We start from the raw sequence: 15,706 nt of genomic DNA, 5'->3' as shown, positions 1-15,706 counted from the left end.
TAATTTGCCCATTTTTAAACTGAAGTTTATTTGATTTACAACATTGTATTAGTTTCAAGTGTACAACAAAATGACTCATATATACGTATATTTAATATTTTATTCCATTACAGTTTATATAAGATATTGAATATAATCCCCTGGGCTATACAGTAAATCCACTGCTTCTCTATATTATGTAAAGTAGCTTGTATCTGTTAATCTCCTACCATTAATCTGCCCCTCTTTCCTTTGTGCTCCCCTTTGGTAACCCTAGGTTTGTTTTCTCTGTCTATGAGTCTGTTCCTGTTTTGTATATAGATTCATTTACATTACTTTTTAGATTCCATATATAAGTGATAGATATCATAACGTATTTGTCTTTGACTTACTTCATTAAGTATATTATTCTCTAGGCACATCCACATTGCTGCAAATGCAAATGGCAATATTTCATTCTTTTTATGGCTGAGTAAAATTACACACACACACACACACACCCCATACCAGTTCTTCTCTCTTTTTTTTTTTAATTATTTTTATGGCCATGCCTGCTGCCCACAGAAGTTCCCAGGCTAGGGCCCAAATTGGAGCTGCAGCTGCCAGCCTACACCCAGCCACATCAATGTAGGATCCAAACCTTGTCTGTGACCTATATCACAGCTCACAGCAATGCCAGATCCCTGATCCACTGAGCAAGGCCATCCTCATGGATACTGGTTGGATTTGTTTCTGCTGAGCCACAGTGGGAATTCACCATGCAAATTCTTCTTGAGCTAAACATGTGTTGATGGGCACTTGGGTTTTTTCCATGTCTTGGCTTTTGTGGATAGTGCTGCTATGAACATTAGGGCACATGTATCTTTTCAAATTAGTGCTTTGGTTTTCTTTGGTTATATACCGGGACTGGGATGGCTGGATCTTATAGTGAGTCTGTTTTTAGTTTTTAAAAGAACCTCCATACTGTTCATCATAGCAGATGCACCAATTTACATTCCTGCCGAGGGTTCCCTCTTCTCCAAACACTCTTAAGCATTTATTATTTGTAGACTTTTTGATGACAGAAATTCTAATTGATGTGAGGTGATAATTTGCCCATTTTTAATGAAGTTGTTTGTCTCTTTACTATTCATTATAGAGTTCTTTATATACCCTGGGTATAAGTTCCCTATCAAACTTATACATTAATGTATTTTATATATTATTTATAAATATTTCAGTCATTCTCTGTGTTGTATTTTTACTTTTTTGTAGGATTATTTGATGCATGAATCATTTTAACTTTAGCATAGTTTATCTATTTTATTATTTGATCACTTGTGTTTTTGGAGTCATATCTATGAAACCATTGCCTACACCAAGATAACAAAGACCTTCATCTATGTTTTATTCTGTGTTTTATATTTTTAGCTCTTACATTTAAGCCCATGATCCAGTTTGAGTTAATTTTTGTTTATGATGTGATATAATGGTCTAAATTTATTATTTCACATCTGGATGTCCAGCTATCCCAGGGCCATATGTGGAAATGAATGTTTTTTCCCAGCTGAATTGTCTTGGCATCTCTACTGAAAATCAGTTGAACAGAAATAGACTAACAAATTATTTCTAATTTGTTAATTGTTTGGGGAAGTGAGAGCTGTCTGAGCAGAACACACATCTATACAATTCACATGAGAAAGATTTCTTTTATGAAATGAAGATGATGAAGTTCTTGTGTCCCAATTAATTGAATTTTCTAGTTGAACATGGAAAACCATTCTTGTCAAATATTTTAAAGGATTTTTCTATTAATTCATTTCCTCCTTATTACATTTTTTGTTTTGTTTTCATTAAATGAATATTTACCTGAATTTTTTCTTCAAAATAAACAATGCTATTTCTATTTTTTCAAAACACCATTATGGAAAGGTATAGAAGATTGAAAAATCATAATGTTTAAGCTAAATATCCATTAGAAATATTGAACTGAAAAACTTCACTACTAAACATTAATCCTTTGGAGATATAATCCATCTATCTATCTATCTATCTATCTATCTATCTATCTATCTATCTATCTATCTATCATCTATCAATAGATCATTTTTCTTAAGTTACAGGAACAAAACTAAATTACCTAGTGCTCAGGATTATCTTCTATTTGATTATATGAAAAAGCCTCATATGGAGTGGTTATAAATTGTTATAGTAATTAATTACACAAAGCTGCTCATTTACAAGTTCATTGAAAAACATATAAAGTACATCTTTAGTTTAGGCCAAACTTCTTTCCACATGCTAAGGTATAGAAATAAAATTGATTTTTTTTGTGTGTTAGTTTATTTTGTATCCTGTAACCTTGTTTAATTTAGGAATATTAGAAATTTTTGTATTACATAGAATTTTTCTCATAGATAATTATGCCATCTGCAAATAGGGACTGTCTTTTTTTTTCATTACAATCTATATGACCTTTTTCTTTGGCTCTTTTTGGTTTACCACACAATCTACATTGTGCAATAATTCTAATAAACCATTGAATAAGAATAGTGAGATCAGACACCATTGCTTTGTGCCTGTTCTCACGTGGAACACCTTTGATCTTTTACGCTTAAGTAAAAGTAAAACGATAAGTGTATACTTTTATAAGTGTATACTATACAGTATACGGTAGGTTAATTGTAATTTTTGTTGCACTTTTCCAAGTTGATAGTACTTTTCTATTCCCTTTTTGTCAAAGTTTTCTATTATGAATTCATGTTGAGTTTTGTCAAATGCTTTGCCGCCATCAAATAATATAATCATGATTTTTTTCTTTTGCTTTTTATATGGTAGATTATACTGATTGATTTTCATAATCATCCCTGTATCCCTGGAATAAACCCCAGGAGTCCTGATATACAGTATAATTATTATGTATTAATTAATTATATTTTCTAATGTTTTAAATATTTTTCCCTATTAATGTGAAGGATAACAATGTCAATTTTCTTTTTCCTTTCCTTCATTCTTCTGCCTCCTCTCCTAACTCTGACCCTTCCTTTTCTTTCTTTTTTTTCATGATGTCTGGTTTTGTCTTCATAAAATAAGTTGGGAAGTATTCTTTTCTCTTTTTCTGTTTTCTAGAAGAGATGGTATATTTCTGAGGGTTAGGGTTACATTATACATGCTGCTGTTAATTATTTTGAAGGGTTAGTTATAATTCTACAGTGGACTTATCTGGGCCTGAATATTTCTTTTTTTTGAGAAGTTTATTAATTACAAAATCTATTTATTTAATAGTTGTAGAGGTATTCATATTATTAATTTCACATAGAATGAAATGTGATGGTTAGTGAATTTGGAATAGTTTTTGCATTTTGGCTAGATGTCTTATATGTGTAGAAGTGTTCCTAGTATTCCCCATTATTATTTTGATGTTTAAAATCTGTACCTCCTGTTTTATTTCTGATATTTGTAGTAGGTGTTCTCTCTCTTTTCACTTTGTCAGTATTAGCAGTACGTCAATTTTATTGACATTTTCAAAGATTGGACATTTTGTTTCATTCATATTCTCAACTGTTTTTTCTGTTTACAATTTCATTAATTTCTGTTCTCTTTATTAATTATTTTACTCTCCTGACTTTGGATTTGTTTTACTCTACTTTTTTTCTGAGGTATTGAAATGCAAGTTATAATGATTGATTGAAAACCTTTTCTCTTTTCCCATGTAAGCATTTATTGTTATAAATTTCCCTCTCAGCACAGCTGTAGCTGTGTATCAGTTCTTGATATGTTGTATTTTCATTGCCATTCAGTTCATGTAGTTTTTTTTATTTCCCTCTGACTCATGGGTTATTTAGAAGTGAGCTTTTATGTTTCCAAGCATTTCATGATTTTTCTCTTATCTGTTTTGTTTGCTAATTTGAACAATTATTGAAAGAACATACACTCTGTATGGTATTATTTTTAAAAAATGTGTTGATAATTGTTTTATGACCCCAAATATTGTCTAAGTTACTGTGTCTCCATGGATACTTGAAAATAATGACTATTACACTGTTGTTGGGTAAGGTAAGTACTCTATAAATACTGATTATAGCCTGTTGGTGGTAATATTTTTGAGCTCATCTCTATCTTTACACATTTTCTAATTGTCTTAGCTCAGGTTGAGAGAGAAATATTGAAGTTTCCAATATTGTGGAGTTGTCTGTTTTTCTTTCAGCCCTATCAATTTCTACTTTATATATTTGGCAGTTATGTTTAGCCATACATACACACTTAGAATTTCTATGTCTTTTTGTTGGATTAATCCTCTTATTTTGTAATGTTTTTCTCTATGACAATTTTTTAGCTGAAGTGTGTTTCATCTGATATTACTATCACTGCCTCTGCTTTTCTTGATTAATATACAAGATATTTAATTTTCCATATTTTAATTTTGCACCTATGTATATTGTCACAGTTGATGTAAATGTCTAGTACATTTCTAGTAAGGGTCAGATTTTTAATCAACTCTATCAATACCTTTCAGTTGTGTTATTGAGAATATTTAAATTTAATATAATTATTGGTAAGGCTTAAATCTATCTTTTTTTTCATTTTCTCTTTTCTCTCTGTTTTCTATTTCTATGTTTTCCCTTTTCTCTCTACCTATGGATTTTCTTGAACACTTTTTAGAATTCTGTTTGGATTTACTGTTGTTGTGTGTATATCTCATTTTATACTTATTTTAGTAGTTTCTCCAGGTATTACTACATGTGTTGACTTGTCACAGTCTATTGGTATCCAGTCTTTTACAAGTTAAGGTGAAGTTAGAAAAGTTAACTCTCATTATATCTGTTACTCTTCTCCATTTAGAATACAATTGTCTAAAATATCTCTTGTGCATACTAAGTTCTTTGGCTTTGATTGTCAAACATAATTTAGGATATAAGAAGAGGAAGAAAATGTATTTGCTCATAGTTTTACACTTTTCATTGTTTTCCTTCCTTTCTAATACTCCAAAATCCCTTCTCTCATCATTTTTCTTATTTTTAGAAAAATTCCTATCATTAATCTTTTAAGATAAGTCTGCTGACTGGCCAAATAAACCTTAGATTTCCTTGGTTTGATAATCTCTTTAATTCTACTTACTGCTCAAGGATATTTTTGCTAGATTCAAAATTCTGTATTGAAATTTATTTTCTCTCAGAAGTTAAAAATGTTTGTGTCATTACTTAGTGGGTGGCTACTATGCTTTCTGACAAGAAATTAGTTGTTACTCAAATTATTTTCCTTCTATAAATAATGTTTGTTTCTCTTCATTCCTTTCAAGTTTTTTTTTTTTTTTTTTTGTCTTTGCTTTCAGGGGTTTAACTAGGAAGTGCCTTAGTGTGGATTGATTTTTGTTTATCTTTTTTGGAGATTTCCCAATTTATTGAATCTGTAGCTCTATATAACACTGCCATCTTTCTCATCTTCTTCTAGAATGTGTTGACAGAATTTTAGAATTTTTTTGTTATAGTCTCACAGGTACCTGAGCCTTTGATGTTGTCTTTTTCTTTTTTCTTTTTTCTATCTTTAGTCTTTTTAGGGCTGACCCACAGCATAGTTCCCAGGCTAGGGGTCCAATCAGAGCTGCAGCTGCCAGCCTATGCTACAGCCACAACAAGGCAGAATCCAAGCTGTGTCTATAACCTACACCAGAGCTCACAGAAATGCTGGATCCTTAACCTACTGAGCAAGGCCAGGGATCCAACCCACATCCTCATGGATACTAGTCAGGTTCTTTAACCACTGAGCCAAGACAGGAACTCCTGCTATTTTCTTTTTTTTTAAGTATAGTTTCCATTGTTCAGATTAGGTAATTTTTATTATCCTATCTTGCAGTTCACTAATTCTCCCCTCTCTGCCATCCACTCTGCTTTTGAGACCATCTATTGAGTTTCATAATTTAGATATTATATTTTGTATACAAAAAAGAACTTATACCCATTCTCCTTAAACTTTTTCAAAAGGTTGAAGAATAAGGAACACTCTAAAAGGCATTCTGTTATGCCACCATTACCTTAATTCCAAAACCAGACAAAGATACCACCAAAAAAGAAAATTACGGGCCAATATCTTTGATGAATATAGAGGTAAAAATTCTCAACACAATTTTAGCTATCCAAATCCAACAACATACAGAAAAGATCATATACCATGACCAGGTGGGATTGAATCCAGGTGCACAAGATGGTTCAACATACACAAGTCAATCAACATCATACACCACATTAACAAAAGAAAAGTCAAAAACCACATGATCATCTCAATAGATGCAGAGAAAGCATTTGACAAAGTCCAATATCCATTCATAATAAAAACTCTTACAAAGGTGGGTATAGAGGGAACATACCTTAACATAATCAAAGCCATTTATGACAAACCCACAGCAAATATACTACTCAATGGATAAAAGCTGAAATCCATTTCACTAAAGTCTTTAAAAAGACATGGATGTCCACTCTCATCATTGTTATTGAAAAAAATACTGGAAGTCCTAGCCACAGCAATAAGACAAACAAAATAAAATAAAAAAATGCATCCAAATAGGAAGAGAAGAGCTAAAACTGTCACTGTATGCAGATGACATGATGCTATATATAGAAAACCCTAAGGACTCAACCCAAAAACTACTTGAACTGATTAATAAATGCAGCGAAGTAGCAGGATATAAGATTAACATTCAGAAATCAGTTGCATTTCTGTATACTAAAAATGAAATATTAAAAAAGGAATACAAAAATACAATACCTTTTAAAATTGCACCCCCAAAAAACAAATACCTGGGAATATAACTGACCAAGGGGGTAAAGGACTTATATGCCGAGAACTATATTAATGAAGGAAATTAAAGAAGATGCAAAGAAATGGAAAGATAATCCATGCTCATGGGTTGGAAAAATCAATGTTGTAAAAATGACCATACTACCCAAAGCCATCTACACATTCAATGCAATCCCTGTCAAATGACCTATGACATTTTTCGCATAACTAACAAACAATCCAAAAATTTATATGGAACCACAAAAGACCCAGAATTGCCAAAGCCATCCTGAGAAACAAAAACCAAGTAGGAGGCATCACTCTCCCAGATTTCAGGCAATATTGCAAAACCACAGGAATCAAGATAGTGTGGTACTGGTACCAAAACAGACATACAGACCAATGGAATAGAATAGAGAAAGCAGAATTAAACCCAGGCACCTATGGTCAATTAATCTTTGACAAAGGAGGCAAGAACATAACATGAGTAAAAGACAGTCTTTTCAGCAAGAATTGCTAGGAAGCCTGGACAGCTGCATGCAAAGCAATGAAATTAGAACACACCCTCACACCACGCACAAAAATAAACTCAAAATGGCTGAAAGACTTAAATATATGACAGGACACCATCAAACTCTTGGAAGAGAACATAGGCAAAACATTCTCTGACATCAACGTCATGAATATTTTCTCAGGTCAGTCTCCCAAAGCAATAAAAATAAAAGCAAAAATAAACCAGTGGGAGCTAATCAAACTGAAAAGCTTTTGCACAGAAAAGGAAACCCAAATGAAAACAAAAAGACAACTTACAGAATGGGAGAAAATAGTTTCAAATGATGCAACCGACAAGGGCTTAATCTCCAGAATATACAAGCAACTTATACAACTCAACGACACAACAAAAAGCCAATCAATCAATGGAAAAATGGGTAAATGACTCAAATAGACATTTTTCCAAAGAAGATGTACAAATGGCCAACAAGCACATGAAAAAATGTTCCAACATCCCTGATTATTAGAGAAATGCAAATCAAAATTACCATGAGATAGCATGTGACACCAGTCAGAATGGACATCATTAGTAAGGCCACATATAACAAATGCTGGAGGGGGTGTGGAGAAAAGAGAACCCTCCTGCACTGTTGGTGGGAATATAAGCTGGTAGAACTATGGAGAACAGTATGAAGGTATCTTAGAAATCTATACATAGAACTACCATATGGCACAGCAATCCCATTCTTGGGCATATATCCAGAAAAAAAATTTCCTTAAAAAACACACAGTGCACCCACATGTTCATTGCGGCTCCATTCACAATAGCCAAGAGATGGAAACAACCCAAATGTCCAGCGACAGAAGACTGGATTAGGAAGACATGGTATATATACACAATGGAATACTACCTAGCCATAAAAAGAAAACAAACAAAATATTGCCATTCGCAGCAACATGGATGGAACTAGAGGCTCTCATACTGAGTGAGGTAAGTCAGAAACAGAAAGGCAAATACCATATGATATCACTTATATCTAACATCTAATATAAGGCACAAATGAAACTTTCCACAGAGAAGAAAATCATGGTCTTAGAGAATAGACTTGTGGTTGCCAAGGGGGTGGGGGAGGGAGTGGGGTGGTTGGGGAACTTGGGGTTAATAGGTACAAACTATTGCCTTTGTAGTGGATTAGTAATGAGATCCTGCTGTATATCACTGGGAAATATGTCTAGTCACTTATGATGGAGCATGATAATGTATGAATATAGAATGCGTACATGTATGTGTAACTGGGTTACCATGCTGCACAGTAGGAAAAAAATTGTATTGGGAAATAACTATTAAAAAAGAATAAATAAAAATAAAATAAAATGAAATAAAATAAAATAAAAAAATTCTGCACCTGCAGCCCCCTCCTCACTTGACTCAATCCTAAGAGCACAATAAAAGCAGTGTGGTTTCTTGAGGTGGGGATCTTGGCCCCTGGGACCTTGAGTCCCCAGGTTCCCACCCTTGACTAAGAAAAAAAAACTATTTTGCAATTCTAAAATAGCTATTTTTTTTCTATTTTCAACGTATTTGTAGAGACTCCATATTTTTGTTTCTAGAATGTTTATAGTTGCTTGGATAAGGATTTTTATTAAGATTCATTTAAAATTTTACTGGATACTCTTACATCTTTGTCATTTCAGTGGGCTTCTATTGATTGTCTTTTAATTCAAAGCAAAGCAGAAAGTTTCCTGATTTTTATGTGTTGAATGTTTTCAATTAAAACCTGGACATCTTGCTGGTAAACCTGGACAGCTGCATGCAAAGCAATGAAATTAGAACACACCCTCACACCATGCACAAAAATAAACTCAAAATGGCTGAAAGACTTAAATATATGACAGGACACCATCAAACTCTTGGAAGAGAACATAGGCAAAACATTCTCTGATATCAACGTCATGAATATTTTCTCAGGTCAGTCTCCCAAAGCAATAAAAATTAGAACAAAAATAAACCAGTGAGAGCTAATCAAACTGAAAAGCTTTTGGACAGCAAAGGAAACCATAAAGAAAACGAAAAGACAACTTTTTTGTTGAGAAAAGGGAACCCTCCTGCACTGTTGGTGGGAATGTAAACTGGTACAGCCACGATGGAGAACAGTTTGGAGATACCTTAAAAATCTAGACATAGAACTTCCATATGACCCCACAATTCCACTCTTGGGCATCTATCCGGACAAAACTCTACTTAAAAGAGGCACATGCACCCGCATGTTCATTGCAGCACTATTCACAATAGCCAGGACATGGAAACAACCCAAATGTCCATCGACAGATGATTGGATTAGGAAGACATGGTATATATACACAATGGAAGACTACTCAGCCATAAAAAAGAATGACATAATGCCATTTGCAGCAACATGGATGGAACTAGAGACTCTCATCCTGAGTGAAATGAGCCAGAAAGACAAAGACAAATACCATACGATATCACTTATAACTGGAATCTAATATCCAGCACAAATGAACATCTCCTCGGAAAAGAAAATCATGGACTTGGAGAAGAGACTTGTGGCTGCCTGATGGGAGAGGGAGGGAGTGGGAGGGATCAGGAGCTTGGGGTTATCAGATACAACTTGGAATAGATTTACAAGGCGATCCTGCTGAGTAGCATTGAGAACTTTGTCTAAATACTCATATTGCAACAGAACAAAGTGTGTGGGGAAAAAGATGTATACATGTAAGGACAACTTGATCCCCTTACTGTACAGTGGGGAAAAATAAAATCAAAAAAAGAAATAAATAAAAAAATAAAACCTGGACATCTTGGACATTATGATTTGAAACTCTGGATATTATTTAACTGTCTGTTTTAGCTAGCTTCCTCGGACACTGGTCTCATAGAGGAAGAGAGGGTGTCGCCTCATTTCTGCCAGGTGTAGACAGAAATATATCCTCCCTCTTTTCCATTAACACCTGATAGAGGTTCCTGTTAATGCTGGGTAGCATTGAGCAATGGACTTCTGCTGATAACATTCTGATGGGAAGAGGACGAGTGCTGTGCTATTGGCCTCCATGTGGTCCCCACTAACATGGCCTGGTAGCCTCATAACTGTTGGGCATAATAAAAGTCCTGACTTTACACTAAGTTTTCTCTGACTCTATCCCAGTGGGAAGGTGGAAGCTTGCCTCACTGATCCTGGTGGGTGGAAATTCCAGGCTTCCCTGGTGGTCTCTATTGACACAGGGGTGGGGGAGGTCCTCATTTTTGTCCAGTGCCATGAATAGCCCTGCTCCTAACTTGTTTAATCTGACAACATCCCAGAATATAAGGTGGGATTCCTCATTAGGGCCTGGTGAGGGTGGAAGTGTAGATTCCCCACTAGGCCTCTGCTGATATGGCGGGATGTATGGCATTCAGTTTTGTCTATAATGTTTGCTTGGAATTGATCCATTATTTTAAAAATGTTTTCTGTCTTGCTAGGCTGACATTTTCCCGATCTTTTTTAGACAGAGCTGGCTTTTGTTATGCTTCTTGTTTTGCCTGTAATTATTGGCATTTGTGGTTTTGGATTTTTTCAGCTCCCAGTCTGGAATACTAAAATAAAAACAAACACAAACAAACAAAAAAATAGAGCTTATCATTGTATTTTATTTTTTGGATTCTGAAGTCTCTTTAGAGTCTGCCTATATTTTCCTACCATCAGTCAATCTTCCTTTTTTTCCTGTAATAGAAAATTCAAGGTCTTAAATTTTACTTAGCAGAAAGAACAGGGGGAAAAAATTATGTCCACTTCATCTTTCCAGAAGCAGACTAATCTGTAATTCCTTAATCCATTTTTACAGGAAACTATTAGTTTCCAATAATTTAAAAATTTATTCTTGCATTAATCCATTTTCCCCTAAACATTTTTCTCTTTATATTGCTTGGTTGATTTCTTATTTGAAACCTTAAAAGGAGATGTTCACATTTTGCTTAAGGTTCAATTATATCTTTAGATAAGTGAGTGTGGCAAAATCGTAGAACAATGGACTAAATTTTAAAGCTAGAACATCAACCTAAATCTAATTTTTGTAAAGAGTAAATGAAGATTTGTCTGTTTTTAATGTTCTATATGAATGTATAAGAGTGTGCATGCATTTACAGCTCTACTATGTATATGTGCCATTCAAAATAAATTAACTGTTTTTTACTGTATTCGATAACTTATTCATTACCTGATAATCTAAAGACATTAAACATCAGACCAGTTTCCCAAAAAAAAACATTGATTAAATAATTTTTTTTTTATTTTTCACCATGGCAATCCCAGGACCTGGCACCATGCCTGGTACACCTAGTATACTGAGAAATTTTCAATGAATGAATAAATAAAGTGACTGCCACCATTATTCTTAGAATATAGCCATATTATGCTCATATAATTCTGAATTATAAAATGTGCTTACCTGTCTTTTTTTAGTTGGATTGAGACTATTAAAACTTTTGTTAGAAGGAGAATACATGACTATGGTTAATATTCAGTGGTATATTGTACCTTCTTATCATTTTGTGAATTATTCAAGCAAAGAACACCAACAAAGGTTTCTAGGATCAGCAAAGGACCTTGTATTACAGGACACCTGGAGAAAGGGCTAAGAGCACAGAGTCGAGAAAATAGGGCTCTTGAATGGTAGAGGAAAAATGCTGTATCACAATTACAGAATAATGAGTTGTAAGTACCTCTCACATTCACTCTGCCCCAGGTTCCTAATTAAAAAAAAAAAAAACATGTTAATATCAATTATCTTTAAAGGATTTTTGAATCAGTTGAGGATATATCAAAGTCTTTCAAATTTTCATGGCAGAAATGGAAGAGGAGAGTCATTTCTTCCAGTTATAGTGTGAACTCTTGGAGCACACATTGCTGAGACACCAAAAAATCCAAAGTTTCTAACACATGATAGATGCTCAGTCAATGGTTACTGATTAAATACTAAGATTTTCTATTTAGATATCATGCTCAAGTTTCCCTTTCTGTAGTTAAAGAATTGCTTCTAAGAGATACTGTTTATCTCATCTTAGATAACACAGCGCATATCCAGTCTTGTAATTTCTAGAAGACCTTGCTTATCACCTCTCTAGCCTATAAGATGGTGTGTGTTTCAGTGAAGTTTACTATTGTTTCTATGCAATAGATATACCTAGCTCAACATTAAATGCCAAATAAATGTTGCAGAAAAGTAGCAATTAATGCTCCCTGGAATAAAAAACAATCTAGAAATAAAAAAAAAAAAACAAATAAACAGGACTTGGATTCTAAGGAATACGCACACCTTCTTTCTTTCTGATTTCCTCAATCTTAATTTGCCACATTAAACCAAAGAGGTTTTAAATAAATAGCATGGCCTCCTAGGCTCTCCAGAAGAAATAAAGATGTACATTATAGAGTAAGCAGGATATTGATTAAATTTCAGCATTTGCCACCCTGTGTTCCAAAATTAAAGGAAGAAGAGCAGTTAAATTCTAAGGCAAGATTTAATAGCAAATAAAGTAGAGAACTCCAGCCATTCATCATGGGAATCTGAAAATTTATCATTGCTAAATACAGAATTGCAATAGAACAATAGCCACAGAGTTAAGTTTGATTAAATAAACAAACAGAAATGATAATACATCAATATAAATACCAGCTAAAATAATGACAACCCCAGTACATTTAAATTTTACGAGTCATTTAATTCTAAAACATAAAATGTTTCAAATACCTTGAATTGGTTGTGGTACCAATTCCAAAGTGTGAAGGAGGGGGTAAGTGGGTTCCCACACACCATCAAGCAATTCTGAGGTACCAGCTGTTCGTCCTGTAATTCAACTCAATTTGGACACTGTCTACCAGGAAATAGCATCAAATTTCACAGGGTAGTGCTTAAGTCCTACAAGCCCCTGCTACTCCACTCGACCCCCGCCCACTTCAGATACTAGTTGTAAGTTCTAGTTATTACTTGTGCTTTGGACCAACTGGCTATAGATTGGAGGTTCCCCTGATCCATGCTTGGACCTCAAACATCAATCAAAGTCCAGCTACTTGATTGAACAGAGGTTCAATTAATTTGCTAGAGCAGTGTACAGAACTCAGAGGAACATTTACTTAGCAGATCATTGGTTTACTATCAAAGGATTTAACACAAAGAGACAGATGAAAGAGATGCATATGACAAGGTGTGGAGAGAAAAAAAATAATTTTCAGAGTTAAAAATGTTAATTTTAATTAAAAATTTAAGATGAATATGACAATGGAAGAAGGATGCTATTGAAGAAGAAGCATTTAACACATTTGTGCTGTGTGATTTTGGCCAAATTTTCCAACTTCTATGCTTTTCTGTATCAGTGTTTCTAAAAGGAGTGATAGTCATAGCATAGAACTATTATAAGAATTAAATTAGGGTCAGTAGAACTGTTAGTTACTATCTTAGAGCTTTCTCCTACTTATTTTTTCCCCAACTCTCTCATATTGTGTTCCCTGGAAAGCCTACTCTGAGATGGAGTTTATCATGAATAGATTGTATTGAAAAATGCCATCAGAATCATCACCTACAGCTCAGCAATGAGGGCTTGACAGGCAGATGTTGGGCTGTAGTGTAGTCTCAACAAACCATTCAGCTGACACCACAATGACTTCTGAAGCTGAGATGACTATTCAGAATTGTCCCATCTTGGGGTGGGGCCTGGGCATGACTACCCCACTGGCCCAATTATTGGTTATGGGCTTGAAACAGCAAGGCACAACCCTTAAAGAGTGACACAGCTATTGAGAAAAATAGGATATGACAAAAACTAGTTAGAACAATTTAGCCCCAAATGGCAGAAAATTTGACTTCCTGTGGACCTTAAGCCTCATTATATACTCATTGTAATACATTAGCATCTAAGTGACAAATCCACAGATACCACTGCCATTCTGAGGCCAACCATAAAGAGATGGTTCCCCAGTTCCTGGAAATCACCTCTTCTCCTCCAAGTAGTTGAATTAATCCTCCTATTCATTATCCTATGAAACCACCCAGTCCATGAAAACTAACCACCCCCTGTTTTGGGGCTAGTTTCAAGCCTTTCGAGATGGACCACATCCTGGATGGCTATCGCTCTCAATAAACCTGCTTTCACTTTTCTAATACTCGTCCTTGAATTCTTTCCTGCATGAAGCCAGGGACCTCTCTTTGGCAGCCCATCCAAGGTGCACACTCAAGACTGGAGGCAGTACTACCCTCTTGCTCCCCATTTTCTTACACCAGGCTTCCTAGGAATCGGGACGCCTTTGAGCAAGCCCATTCCTTTCAGCTGAGGACATCTCAGTAGAATTATAATTATAAGTACTTTAGTCATATGAAGGTCATCTCACCTCACCAGCATCACTAACACTCTTTCTGATACTGAAACTAAAAGACTTGAGCATTCTTGTCATCTTTTACAGTCAAGACATGGTCACTGCTTACATCATTGAACAATAAGATATATTTTGAGAAAAGTACAGCCAAAGCCCCAAAAATCACATATAATCCAGGCCTCTCTTGAATTGTTTTTTCTTCTAGAATATATATATATATCTCCTACTACAAAGCAATCCTCAATGCACTGTGTAGTATTCCATTGGTTAGGAAATGTGACACAGTCTTTAGCCATTTTGGAAAACTCAGGTTATCTTTAACAGAAGGACAGTAATTTATTTACTTAAAAATTGGCTCAGTGATATTCATAAATACACATATTCACATCTCATTTTCATGATGATCTCATGGGTACAACTGTCAGAGAGCATTACGGAAACACTTTCATAGCAGAAAAACAGCAAAACTCAGGAGACTCAGTATAAAATTATTTTTATTTTAAGTGTTATTACTTTTATAGCTACATGAAGGCCTGTGGTGTTTTGGAGAAAATAAAATACATGATATAAACTAAATGTATACAAAATATGAGAAATGAAGAGCTTACACTGCAAAGGCTAGACTAGAAATGGACTCTTTCTAGGATAGTGCTTATAAAATGAGGGTGATGCTGATTTCAGAGGTATAGGAAGAAAGGGGAAAACAGGTAACCTAGTTCTGAAGTTTGGATGGTGTTTAAACAGCAGATTTATCCAACCGTATACCAGCCATTTAGAGCATGGGAAATAGTCAAGCCATGAAAATCAAATTCAGTCTATTAAATGTAAGAAATGAAATGTACATTTTTTAAAAAGTCTCCAACACAGCATCAGTGTAAGACATCAAAGAAAATGAACACAAATTTATTTTTTTCCCTTGCTGCCCCAAGTCTCCCCAGTCTCTACTGCTTTCCTTCCCAAATCTCTTTAGAGACTGTTTTTCATTCTCTTCCCTCTTCTTTCTTGCCCACACAGCTATGACAGGGTCCTTTATGATTTACAACTTTTCACATTTTCAGTATCATTTATTGGTGACTTCTCCACTAATATGCTGCCCTCAAGACATATCAAACTCCTTA

This window comes from Phacochoerus africanus, chromosome 3 (assembly GCF_016906955.1).
Source record: "Phacochoerus africanus isolate WHEZ1 chromosome 3, ROS_Pafr_v1, whole genome shotgun sequence".
NCBI lineage: Eukaryota > Metazoa > Chordata > Mammalia > Artiodactyla > Suidae > Phacochoerus > Phacochoerus africanus.
The sequence above is the reverse complement of the archived record's forward strand: the minus strand, read 5'-3'. Positions refer to the sequence as shown.